General features: G+C 32.0%; 1 long non-coding RNA gene across 1 annotated transcript; it reads left to right on the top strand.

Moving 5' to 3' along the window:
* The first annotated feature begins 8,472 nt into the window (after positions 1 to 8,472).
* On the top strand, positions 8,473 to 10,523 carry LOC149497548 (uncharacterized). Its single transcript, XR_016320225.1, has 3 exons — positions 8,473 to 8,635; positions 8,773 to 8,852; positions 10,336 to 10,523. It is a non-coding gene; the product is annotated as an uncharacterized LOC149497548 (long non-coding RNA).
* The last annotated feature ends 2,798 nt before the right edge of the window (positions 10,524 to 13,321 follow it).

The raw sequence follows: 13,321 nt of genomic DNA, 5'->3' as shown, positions 1-13,321 counted from the left end.
TTATTGTCATTTTTAAGAATTGAGAATTTGCTTAAATGCTTTTTAGTTAATCGTTGGAGAGAATTTGTATTTTGTTTTCTGTTGTCAGCAGGTCTACTTTTACCAACTAATTACCAAAGGTGAGCTTTTTTTTCTAGTCTTTTGGATTTTTGGAACCTTTGAAGCCAGTTCACCTACACCTTTCCACAATCTTCTATAACTCAAAGTTTCAACAAGAAGTCTGATTATGTTGACTATATGCATTCATTCGTCAAAATATTCTTCCTTGACAGATACTAAATATTTCATTCTATGCATTTTGATTTCTCTTTTTGTAGTCTAAAGCTTGCATTTGCCTAGTTTTCTCTCTATGGAACTCCTTAATCTTGTACCAAGCCCCCTTGACTTTTTCTCAAACCATATTAGACCGGATGGAGAGAATGCAAAACAAATATTTAAACTTATAATAGGTGCTTTTCTTTTAGAGCATAAAATATTTATGATGGAGTAGCATTCTTCTATTCATCTGTAGCATCACAGTTTAATGAGCTAGATACTATCATTAATTATTACTCTAGTGAAAATGGATTATTACTTTGAACTGATCCTTGGGCATGCAGATGTGGCCTTATTAGTCAAAATCGGGCTCTGGATTAAGGCTCAACTTGGATGCAATGTACAATTTGCTCAAAGTTCAATTTTTTATACAATTTATTTCCTCAACTTGGCGTAAGAAAACAAAAAAGTCGTTTCTTAAAGAAAAATAATTTTTAATTAATAAAAATTATAAAGGTTTAGAATTAGAAAATAAAAAATTATATAAAAAATATAAATAATTATTAAAAAAATTATAATATTATATTGAATATTTTCGTTAGAAGAATATTTATTATTTTTTAATTATATTTTATTTTAATCAAATAATTCATTACTTTCTAATTATATTTGATTTAAATCAAAATTTTTATTTTCATAACGATTAATTTTTTTAAGAAAATATGCTTTTTATACTCTTGGTGCAAGTTCAACGGAGTAAAGTGTACAAAAAATTTATTTTTCTACAAATTGTACATTGCTGCTAAGTTTGTAGAGCAAATTGAGTGTTATTCCTAAACTTATAGTCAGGAATTTTACGAAGGGAAACAATATATTTTTTCCAAGTCAATGCGGGTCTTCAACTCATTGGTTTTTGGAGTGATTAATGCGTGTAAAGTTGATAATTTTAGAGACACGATCGTTTCATTTTAAATTTTAGAATGCCATTTGGGTAAAATTGTAAAATTATATATATTATGAAAAAGAAGCCGGAAAATGAGAAATTTCATAAACATAACCAGAGGTTTTAATTTTTTTTCTATACATAATTAATATAAAGTATTAATCCCCAAGAAGGCCTTGGCTAATTAATAAGAGAATTACAAGTTCAGTTGTGAAAAATTATTATTAGACAACAACTATAAGTTTAATTTACAGTAGATCAGAATCTAAACTTGCAGTCGGGAATGCACAGTTTGTATGATGGTAAACATGACAAAAATTATATATATTATGAAAAAGAAGCCGGAAAATGAGAAATTTCATAAACATAACCAGAGGTTTTAATTTTTTTTCTATGCATAATTAATATAAAGTATTAATCCCCAAGAAGGCCTTGGCTAATTAATAAGAGAATTACAAGTTCAGTTGTGAAAAATTATTATTAGACAACAACTATAAGTTTAATTTACAGTAGATCAGAATCTAAACTTGCAGTCGGGAATGCACAGTTTGTATGATGGTAAACATGACAAAAATTATATATATTATGAAAAAGAAGCCGGAAAATGAGAAATTTCATAAACATAACCAGAGGTTTTAATTTTTTTTCTATGCATAATTAATATAAAGTATTAATCCCCAAGAAGGCCTTGGCTAATTAATAAGAGAATTACAAGTTCAGTTGTGAAAAATTATTATTAGACAACAACTATAAGTTTAATTTACAGTAGATCAGAATCTAAACTTGCAGTCGGGAATGCACAGTTTGTATGATGGTAAACATGACAAAAATAGATTTAACTATATGACTATATGCACAATATTACGTCCCAATATAAAATAATAATAATAATAATAATATTAGTAACCCACAATAAAAACACATCTTGGGTTACTGGTCACTGCCCCTCTTCCTGCTCTTTCTATCTTTCACTCAGAAAGAGAGAGATGGCTCACCTTGAGTCTTTAGGTCTCTCTTTATTATTCACTGTCTTCTCTGGCCTATAATGAAACAATATTTGAATCTGATCTTCTTCTTTGAAGAGGATGGCAAAACATTATCTTCACTCAAGGACTAAAAGCTTACATGAATGGATGTATTATTTCAAAATCGTAAAAATGTAACTTATTTTAATTTTGCAACATTAAAATTATTATTTTATTATTATAATTATTATTATATATTGGCATATATTATTAATATGCTACCAATTTTGAGAATTGATTGATTTATTTTTAAATATAATTAAGATATTGTCATTATTATATTTAGAGCTATATTAGCCCTTGATCTAGAATTGTCAATGATATTTATATCTAGTATACTTCTGAAGTAGCAATATCGAGTGAAAAAATTTTATAATAAACTTTATATTTATTTCATATTCATTTATCATTGAGCAAAGTATTGAGCTCTTAATTAATATCATGAAGCTTGTCTAATTAAATTTTCTCTATTCCTTGAATTTAATGGAATGACATATAATACTGGACATGGGAGTATCGAAATCCACCTAACTAGATTTGATGTGTTTCCTAAAGTGAATGCAATAATATATGATATTAGGGGTGGATATGAACAATGAAAAAGATATACTTGTCTTTGAGAATATTAATGAGATCATAGTTGAAATAATGATCTTAACAATTATGGTAGCCACATAAGATATTAAGAATAAATCTACCACCATAAGTGGTACAAAGAAATATGGCATATATGAATATTGGTTATGTACTTGTACACTAAAATATTAAAAGACAATTTGACTTGGTAGTAAAAGAATATTTAAAGGCTTCGGAAGAGCAAGTATTACTACTTAGAGGAATGAATTATATGTATAATGCATTATTCCAAAAATATTCATTAAAATGGATATTATATGGTTGTAAAACCAAAAGTTTACAAATCCCAACACTTCATTATTTGGCATGATCGGTTCGACCATTCCGATAAATAATGATGAGAAAGAGGAAAATTTAATCATTATGTGAATATTTATTGAAGAATCAAAAGTTTTTTCAAATCTAATGAATTTTTCATGCTTAGTTTATTTTCAAAATAAATTAATTATTGAGCCATCACTAAGAGTTCAAATTGTATTGTTTGTATTTTCTGGAATATATAATGGAAAATTATTAATCAATTTATTTGAATATATTATGGATGCATCTAAAAAATAATTATATGATTATTATTAACTTGCAACCTGAAGTTTGCAAATATTATTATCAATATGCAATCAGAAGTTTACATGATTATTTGCTCAAATAATTTGATTAAGAATGCAATTTCCAAATTATGCTGTTAAGACAATTTATCTTGAGAATGATAATGAATTTACACATCGGTCTTTTATGATTATGGCATGTATTAATTGAAATAATTTAGGGCAAACTGTTGTTGCTTTTATCTATGCTCAAAGATGATTTAATAGAATTATTTATAAATGATTGCAATTAATTGCAAGACAATTATTAAGAGAATGAATCTCCGTACTTTTTAGAGGGACATTCTATTAAATTTAATAACACTAACTTGCATTAAGTCAACAAGTTATTGTAAGTTCTCCCATTTGTAATTGGTTTTTGGATCAGAAACCAAACATTAAATGTGTGATATATGTTTTAATTGCTCTACCGCAACGCATTAAGATGGGTACTTAAAAGGAAATTGAAAAAATATGTCAGGTATGATCTATGATTAAATATTTAGAACTTTCAAATCAGAAATTTATATATGCCAAATTTCCTAATCGTTATTGTCACGATCCGTTTCCATGGGCGGACCGGCACTAGGGCCCAGGTAAGCTTAAGGCCTCCGAGGCCTGTAGTAAGCCTGAAATACTAAAATCTACTATCTCAATATAAATTTCAAACATTCGGCCCATATTCTAGGAAAAATAAACCTCAAGATTTTATTACACCTCGGCCTGAATTTATCATCTTTAACATTCCACAATTCGAGCCCAATTTACAATACATCACATTTCTAATATGGGCTCACAGAATTATTTCATCTATGTTAATACATGACTAAATGTATGTAAATTCTACAACTGCGAAGTCACTAACTGTTTGATATACATAGCTTCTTATACATATAGTTACATAGCAAAATAATTATGAAACTAAGAAAATTTCTTTATAGCCCTGCGGCGAAGAAACATAGCTTAAATCGAATTAAAGAGAAACTTACTTCTTGAAAAATTAAACAAGACATGTGAGTTTTCTAAGGAGTAATAATTATTGCACAACACACGCATTCACACAAATGTGTAAATATATCAATCTAGTCGTCCGACTAGTATATACTCACGCAGACAGTCACACAAATGGCATAACAACAGCACCCACACTTATTAACAACTTCACATGATCACATCATGTGGAAATTGGTTTGTGGCATCACCGAAACCCCCAATGAGCCGTCCTCACACATGGCCCACCCTCTCATAACGTGTGCACCAGGGAGCCGATCCCCTATACGGCCAACCGGTCTAATCCTCACTTGACTAGCCCTCTCATTATTTTTCCATTCTCTCTTTTCTTTGCCATACCAACTGGAGGCCACCCTGTGGTTTATCCATATTATCCATATCATATCATCAGGCGCACATGGGGCGTCGATCTCCCATACAGCCAACGGCCTCGTAAACCGCCCTCACAAACCCATAGTGACTCACTTCATTCCAACTCCACACAAACATGGCAAAACATTGTCACATCACAACTAATCAAGCATTGCAATTAAATGCAGACATATTGATCAATTAAACATCATAATGCAATGCATAATTAGACATCCATACTCAAATGCAAATAAATAAATAAATAAATAGTATTAATAATAAACAACAATGCTAAAATAAATAATAATAATAAACAATAATAATGAAAATAAATAAATAATTGAATAATTAAATGAATAATAATGATAATAATAAAATAATTAGAGCACTTTATTTATAATGTATCAAGTTATAGAATTAGTCTAAATAAACTTATTAATTATGTTATTAATTAAGACTAGTCTAGGTTCTATTGAAATTTCGGCAGAATCTCCCCTATAATTTGATCAAACCATAAGTTAATAACAAATTCTCAAAGCCCATCCATCAGGCAATTCAAATCAACTCATCCCATCCGCAATAACCATAATCATTCATCTAACCATTTACTCAAATCACACGGCCCATCCGTCGGGCAAGCAATCCGTTCTAAATCCCATCTTCCTCCAATCATGTTCCAATGATAATATCAGTCATACTATTTCTATAACACGTCATATTAAATCTACAATTTACATCATAAATACTCGCTATTCCTGGCTTGATATTTTCACAACTACCTTTAACCTCAATTCATCAATATTTATATAATTATCTAGTTATATTCTACATACCTCGACTTCTACTAACAAATAATGCACATTAAATATTCATATAAGATTATTTGCTAAATCATAAGCTCACCCAATTATTAGCTTTATGGTAGTTAAATTGTTAAGTTTCTAAAAACACATTTTTTTTTTTGTATCAATAACCTGTTATAACTACTATTTATTTAGATTCGATTCTTATATCAATATCAGAAGTGGTTAGGCCTTCCAAACCTTAGTTTATCAGGATTACGCATCTAACCCCCGTTATCCTACTAAAAATCATCTTACTTTATTTGTACACAACCAAGTAGTTTTAGGCTAATGACTATCTAATTAATTAATTAACTAACTCCAATTTATCTTTCTCATTTCGATTAACAATTATCCTAAATGACTTGTATTCTATATTTTCAAAATTTAGTGTGCTTATCTCTCTAGGTTCATATTTGATTAACTATTCAATTGAAAATCAACTTATAGATTTAAATTAGAAATTTTATACCAAAATTAGGAACTGGGTCTTAGAACGTATCAATTGAAATTCGGATGACGATTCCATAATCCATGCAAGGAGAAGGAGATTCTGTCTCTAGGGGCCTCGCCGGAGGCTCGCCGGTCCGCCGTTGCCGCCGCCGTGCACGGTGGACGAAAAATCCCAAGCAGTCGAGAATTTTTGCATTACAAACACCAAAATGCTCGAAATCACTCTTAGAAGTTGAATTAGGTGTCGTTTTGAGGAGATAATGGCTTGTTTGGCCGGATCGACCGCCACAGTCCTCTCCACGCTGCTGTCCATGGTGGTTTCAGTTCCTTCCACCAAAACCGTCATTTCTTGGATGGAAATTGTTCACACAAGAGGGAAGATTTGATTGGAGCTCACTTTGAAGCCATTTGCCGCTTGAATCGAACTAAACATCGAAAAATCAAAGGTGGGGAGCTGTCGGAGGTGACAGCCCCATTTCGCACTGTTGGGGACTCCTTTCACGTGAAAGAAGGCCGGAAGAATGATCGGTGAGGCTCTAGGAATCGATCTCCACTCACCCTCATCGTGCGGTGTCGAAAAACGTGGAGGGAGAGGGGAGGAGGGGTTGCTGCGTGCTGGAGGATAAAGAAGAAGAAGAAGAAGAGAAAAAGAAAGAAAGTAAAAATCTAGAGCTTCTAGACCATTCTGGTTTGATTCGAGCTAGTTTGGTCTAATTCGATGGTTTGGCTCGATTTGCTTGGTTTTTGAGTTTCTCACTGGGTTTTCAGAAAATTCAAGCTAGTTTATGGGTCCGATTTAGCAACAAAAATATTTTTCCATTGATTTCATTGGTTAGGTTTTATGATTATATTTTTAAATGAAAAAATTTTTGAAAAGGATTTTCCGGGTCGTTTCAATCTCCCCCTTTAAAACAATTCGTCCAAATTGAAATATAGTAGGAAAGAATAAGAATGGATACATAGGGAATTTCAAAGTCATAAGAAATTACTTCCAATACGAAGGAGACAGCTCAAGAGTGGCTAATACATGGAGGAAAGGAAAGGGGTGGGGTATTCTGATTATACTTCTACCATCAATCATCATATTTAGAATGGAATTTCGTTCCACTGTTTGGTACCACCTGTCTAAAGCTTACAAGAAACTTAAGTTTATTACCTAAATCTCTAGTTACTATCTTTAGACAGCCACTGAAATCTTTAGAAAATCTTTCTTGAATAAAATCTTACAATAAAACTGGTTAACAATAAAATGCATAACATAAATTTTTATATATATTTTTCCCAAGATTATATAATTCAATTTGAAAATATTAAATTTTATTAGGCATTTCTTCATGAAAACCAAACATATATTTTATAAAAAGCAAACCAATTGAAAATTGTTTTATTTATAGTAATAAGAATTAACTCATATAATTACTAGAACTCTTCTCGATCAAAAATTGGAAAACTTATTACTTTAAGGCAAAATTTCAAGAAAAATTTCCCTTGTAACTCCCATTGTCTATAGTATCACAGGGCGATTCGAACTCACTCTCTCTCAGTTCTTATATACAAGTTCTATTCCTCCCTATAATATTCTTTCCTTATGTTAGTGCAGCTATTAGATAGCTCCTGAATCACCGCACCCCTTAACTATCTCACTCCTTTAAAGATTTTCACCCTTTCCAGCGCTTATTCCTTATGCACATTAATACTTATCACTAAAATTAACTTTCATAATAACATCTTTTAATAGTTCGAATTTCAGTTTATAACCCAAATCTCATTTGATAACCTTCCATTCTAAAGATATTAGAGTATTCTTATTCATTATTTCGTCTATTAATCATCGTTAATCGTGATCTATCTAATCACCAACATTTCAATCTAACACTTATTACTTACCCTAAATATACACTTTGTAACAGACTGATTTTTCTTTTAGTGTCGGCAATAGTGATTTACCGGTCTGTGAATAGTACCATCGGTCCGGGACTTGGTATTATTTTAGTCCGAAAAAATTACTATGCATAGTTAATATTTTATTTATTATTTTTGGAGCATGTTTGCATGATTTAGGTGGGTAGAAAATATTTAATGAATATTTTTGGAGAGTTTATGTATTACATGCATAATATTTCTAGTGTGGTCTATTAAGAAATAAATGAGGAATTATTTTAGTGGAGTTAATTTAATTAATTGGTGGAGTTAAATAAGAAGTAGAAGAGATTTATTTGAGGAATATTTAGAGCCATTGGATGAGATTACTTAGGACTTGATCTTAGCCACACAATTGATATGGAATTTGGAAGTCAAATTTGACTTTGGCACTTAAAGTAAACACCACAACACTTATTTCTTTCTTCTCTTCTCCTTATCCACGCCATCTCCATCTTCTTCTTCTTTCTTTCATTTCTTCATTTTCTTACCTCCAAATTTACCACCAAACTACCTAATTAAACCATAGATTAGTACTTTATTCTTAAGAATTAAGAAGTAGAAGTTGAGTTTGGTGATTAAAAGCCAAGAGAAGTGAAGTTACCATTGAAGCAAGTAAGTTGTGGTTTTTGAGTTTTGTGAATTGTTAAGTAGAATTCATGGTTTAGACATGTTATTGATGCATTAAATCATGCTCCAACTATTTCTTTTGTCAAGTTTTGCTTGTAATGTTGATTTTTCATGCTTTGAAGAGGTTGGAGAACCATCCTCAAAGGGTAAAGAGAAAGCCAAGGAGTAAGGCTTTCCAAGCTTATTCAAGCTTGTTAATAAGGTTAGTGCAATCATAATTTCACTTGTTTAAGTTGTTTTTACATGGTTAGGGTTTTGAATATATTTTGGGAACTTTGTATGTTTTGTTGAAATTGCTGATTTTAATGTGAGATGTGTTCTGCCGTGGGATTGGAACTCATTTTTGACCCCTTTACACTTCCCATTTGTTTCTGACTTCTTCATGAAAGTTGTAGCTCTATTTCTCAGCTTTCCAGAACATATTCTTATGTCTAATTCCAATACTTGTAGCTCAACTTATGATTGAAATACCAAAACTGGTTCTGTTATGCTGTCTTACCTGTCTATCCGAAATGATTGTCCATTTTGACCACTCAAATGGCAAAATAATGTCTTATGTTCTTCATAAAAGTTATAGATTCACTTCTTATCTTTCCAAACCATCCTCTTTTGTCCAAATTGGAGATACATAGCTCAACTTATGGCTGAAACACCCAAACTGACTCTGTTGTGTCGGGCCACATGCATTACTAAATTGAGTGCCCATTTTGACCACTATAATGACAAGATTAGGTTCTGAGTTCTTCATAAAAGTTGTTTCCCTGTGTCTTCAGACTTCTCTCGTTCTGAATTGGTTTCATTTGAGTGTTTGGTGAAGTAGGAATTCAAGAAACATTGGACTTGGTTCTGCTGAACCAGGTCTGATCTGTTGGTCTGTGTTCTGAGCTTTTGTTTGCTATCTTACTCTTTGATCTAGGCTGTGGTCCCTTCTGAACATTTGTAGTATTTTGTCTTAGCTTTCTAATGAATCTGATTTCATTCAATTTGGAGACCCATAACTCAAATTATGTGTTAAAAACCCAGCAAAGGTCAAGATTATGAAAATGCTGAAAAGTTCTTGATTTATGTACTTTTATACTATCTTAAGTTTATATATATCTATAATGTTTTGAGTAATGAGTATTAAGAAATGAAGAGGTTTTGATTTATAATTATTGCTTTTGTGAAAGAATGATTTTGATTTGGGCTCTACTATGCATGATTGAAACGTGGTATGATGAGATGGATTTTCTTATTGTGAAGCTATGATCATATGCTAGGGTTATCAGCCCTTCTAAATAGGCGGACGCGCTTATTTGTGTGATGGGGTGGTGCTTTCATAGGCCACGGTGGTGCTTTCATAGGCCACGATTGTGTGATGGGGGTGGTGCTTTCATAGGCCACGGTGGTGCTTTCATAGGCCACGAGTATGTGATGGGGGTGGCGCTAATATAGGCCACGATCAAATCTGCTTATGTTCATTCTGCATGAGTACGAGCCTTAACGAAAAATAAAATTTTATTATTGCTATAAAAGAATGAAGACATATTTGTATTTATAAAAGTATTTGAATTAAATGCATGCGATTTCAGTATTTATATAGTTGAGTAATTTAAGTTTTGCCTTGGCTATTATTGTTAATTAATTGTTGGTTATTTAGCACCACTGAGTCTTCCACTCAGCGCGTTGATTTTTATCACGCGCAGGTTAGGAGCGGAGGGTGTTCTTCAAGACCAGAGGACGAGCATCAGAGTAGATATCACATTTTGGGTAGGATATTTTGTAAATGGTGATTTTTGGCATGTATATAAATATTGTGTTGTGAAGGATGGACATAAGAAGTTTATAATGTATTAAGAGTTATGATTATTTAAGGAAATAACATCTTATTATATTTTTGGTGTATGATGATTATAGATTCCTTGAAAAGAATGTGTTTTGAATTTTATGCGTATGTTGATGGATATTTAGAAGTGCTTGTAGTATGTTGTGTTGAATTGGAGTTTTGGGGGTTTGGAGAAAATTGGAAGTGTGTATATTTTCATAGTGTGGCAAGTTAATTTTTAGGGGAAACTCTTGCAAAATTTTCGTAGGAATTTCCTCAAATATTATTTTTGTAAAAAAAAAAAAAACAAAACAAAATGTTAATTACTTGCCTCCTTATGAAAATTTAACCACTTCTAATTTGTGATCTAGCTTTAATAAGTGACATAAGACGGTGCTCCGGCACCGATTGTGGCATCCGCCGTCTGGTTCTTCGGGATTGGCCGGTGGGTGTTACACACTTTCATCTAATACACATCAATACTAAGGTCTTTAAAAAAAAAAAATTTCTTAAGTCCTGACCTAATGCTATCTTAACACCCAAATATCACATTAAATCAATCTCGTTAACTTCTTATCGCCTAATTTATATATACTAATAATTTCTCACTTTTCTGTCCATATCATGGACTAGAATTTTCCAAACTATAGTCTTAACATTTTAATTAAAAATTTTAATTAACCATACGTCTACTTATCGCTAACTTGAGTCAAATTTATATTTAACTTACCTATCTCATTTGCCTTTAATCAATCAATATTTTCTTATTTAAGTTTAGTAAGATATTTATAAATTACTCTGATTTGTCTACTACTTGCTCCTAACATATATTACCACTTGTTATATATACCATTTCTATACCCTTAAACCATTCAAGTCCATTCCTAATGTTATTTCTTCCATTTATTACATTGAACAGTCCTACACTCTAAATCTACTTGCAACCTAGCTTCTAAACTAAAATTGTCTCCTCAAACTTTCTCAACATTTATGTTCGTAACTTGACTACTAATTGTCTACTTATTTATCACCATTTATCATTACCACCCTTTATCTTATTCTTCTCAAAACTTTCTTTCAAGTTCCAACTACACTCATGATCATTTTTACTTTGTTATCTCATCCAATTGGCCCCGTGATATAAGTAGACAACTTTCGAAAACAAAAATATATATATATATATATATAATCAATTTCAAATTATTTATGATAATACAATTTAAATTCAAATTCAAAAGGAGATTTTAATTTGAAATAACAAGTAAATAACGTGATATAAAATTTTATATTTTGGATAATCTTTAAAGAATTTCAGTAGCTGAGCTGAATATTTGATTACATATTCCTACTCACCTTAAAATTACTTCTTATGTTTATGAATCTGTCCCACCAATGAAAATCCTATTATATTCTACACAATCCTACCTACCGATAGGAACAGAGGTCACATGAAAAGTAGTGTACAGGGTGATCAGGCCAATCCACTATCGTCTAGGTATTACTCTATTCCCAAGCCTAAAGATTGATACTAGTTATAGCCCCTATAGGTATTGTGATAGACTTATCTTATTATTCACTACTTTCACTTCAAACCTTGAATTACTTATTCTATAGTCTATTGATCTACATAATAGATGTGGGTTTTCCCACCTCTTAAGGTCTAGTGCGTCCACCATCCCTAGGGAGGAAATCACAAAGTTTCTTTCCTTATGTTGGTTATGGCCGATCCCAATATAAAGAAATTTCCTATACTTTGCAGTTGTGTCCTAGAACCCTAACCTAAGCTCTGATACCAACTTTGTCATGACCCGTTTCCATGGACTGGACCGTAGGGCCAGGTAAGCTTAAGGCCCCCGAGGACCGTAGTAAGCCTGAAACACTAAAATCTACTATCTCAATATAAATTTTAAACATTCAGCCCATATTCTAGGAAAAATAAACCTCAAGATTTTATTATACCTCGGTCCAAATTTATTATCTTCAACATTTCACAGTTCAAGCCCAATTTACAATACACCACATTTCTAATATGGGCTCATAGAATTATTACATCTATGTTAATACACGACTAAATGTATGTAAATTCTACAACTGCGAAGTTACTAACTGTTTGATATACATAGCTTCTTATACATATAGTTACATAGCAAAATAATTATGGAACTAGGAAAATTTCTTTCTAGCCATGCGGCGAAGAAACATAGCTTAAATCGAATTAAAGAGAAACTTACTTTCTAAAAAATTAAACAAGACATGTGAGTTTTCTAAGGAGTAATAATTTTTGCAAAACACTTGCATTCACATAAATGTGTAAATATATCAATCTAGTTGTCCGACTAGTATATGCTCACGCAGACAGTCACACAAATGGCATAACAATAGCACTCACACTTATTAACAACTTCACATAATCACATCACGTGGAAATTGGTCTGTGGCGTCACTGAAAACCCCCAATGAGCCGTCCTCACACATGGCCCACCCTCTCATAACGTGTGGGCCAGGGAGCCGATCCCCCATACGGCCAACTGGTCTAATCCTCACTTGACCAGCCCTCTCATTGTTTTTCCATTCTCTCTTTTCTTTTCCATACCAACTGGAGGCCACCCTGTAGTTTATCCATATTATCCATATCATATCATCAGGTGCACACGGGGTGCCAATCTCCCATACGGCCAACGAACTCGTAGACCGCCCTCACAAACCCATGGTGACCCACTTCATTGCAACTCCACACAAACATGACAAAACATTGTCACATCACAACTAATCAAGCATTGCAATTACATGCAAACATATTGATTAATTAAACATCGTAATGCAATGCACAATTAGACATCCATACTCAAATGCAAATAAATAAATAA

The sequence above is a fragment of the Jatropha curcas genome, chromosome 3 (genome assembly GCF_041381405.1).
Source record: "Jatropha curcas cultivar XTBG-Jc1 chromosome 3, XTBG_Jcur_1.0, whole genome shotgun sequence".
In the NCBI taxonomy this organism is placed as follows: domain Eukaryota; kingdom Viridiplantae; phylum Streptophyta; class Magnoliopsida; order Malpighiales; family Euphorbiaceae; genus Jatropha; species Jatropha curcas.
The sequence above is the reverse complement of the archived record's forward strand: the minus strand, read 5'-3'. Positions and strand labels throughout refer to the sequence as shown.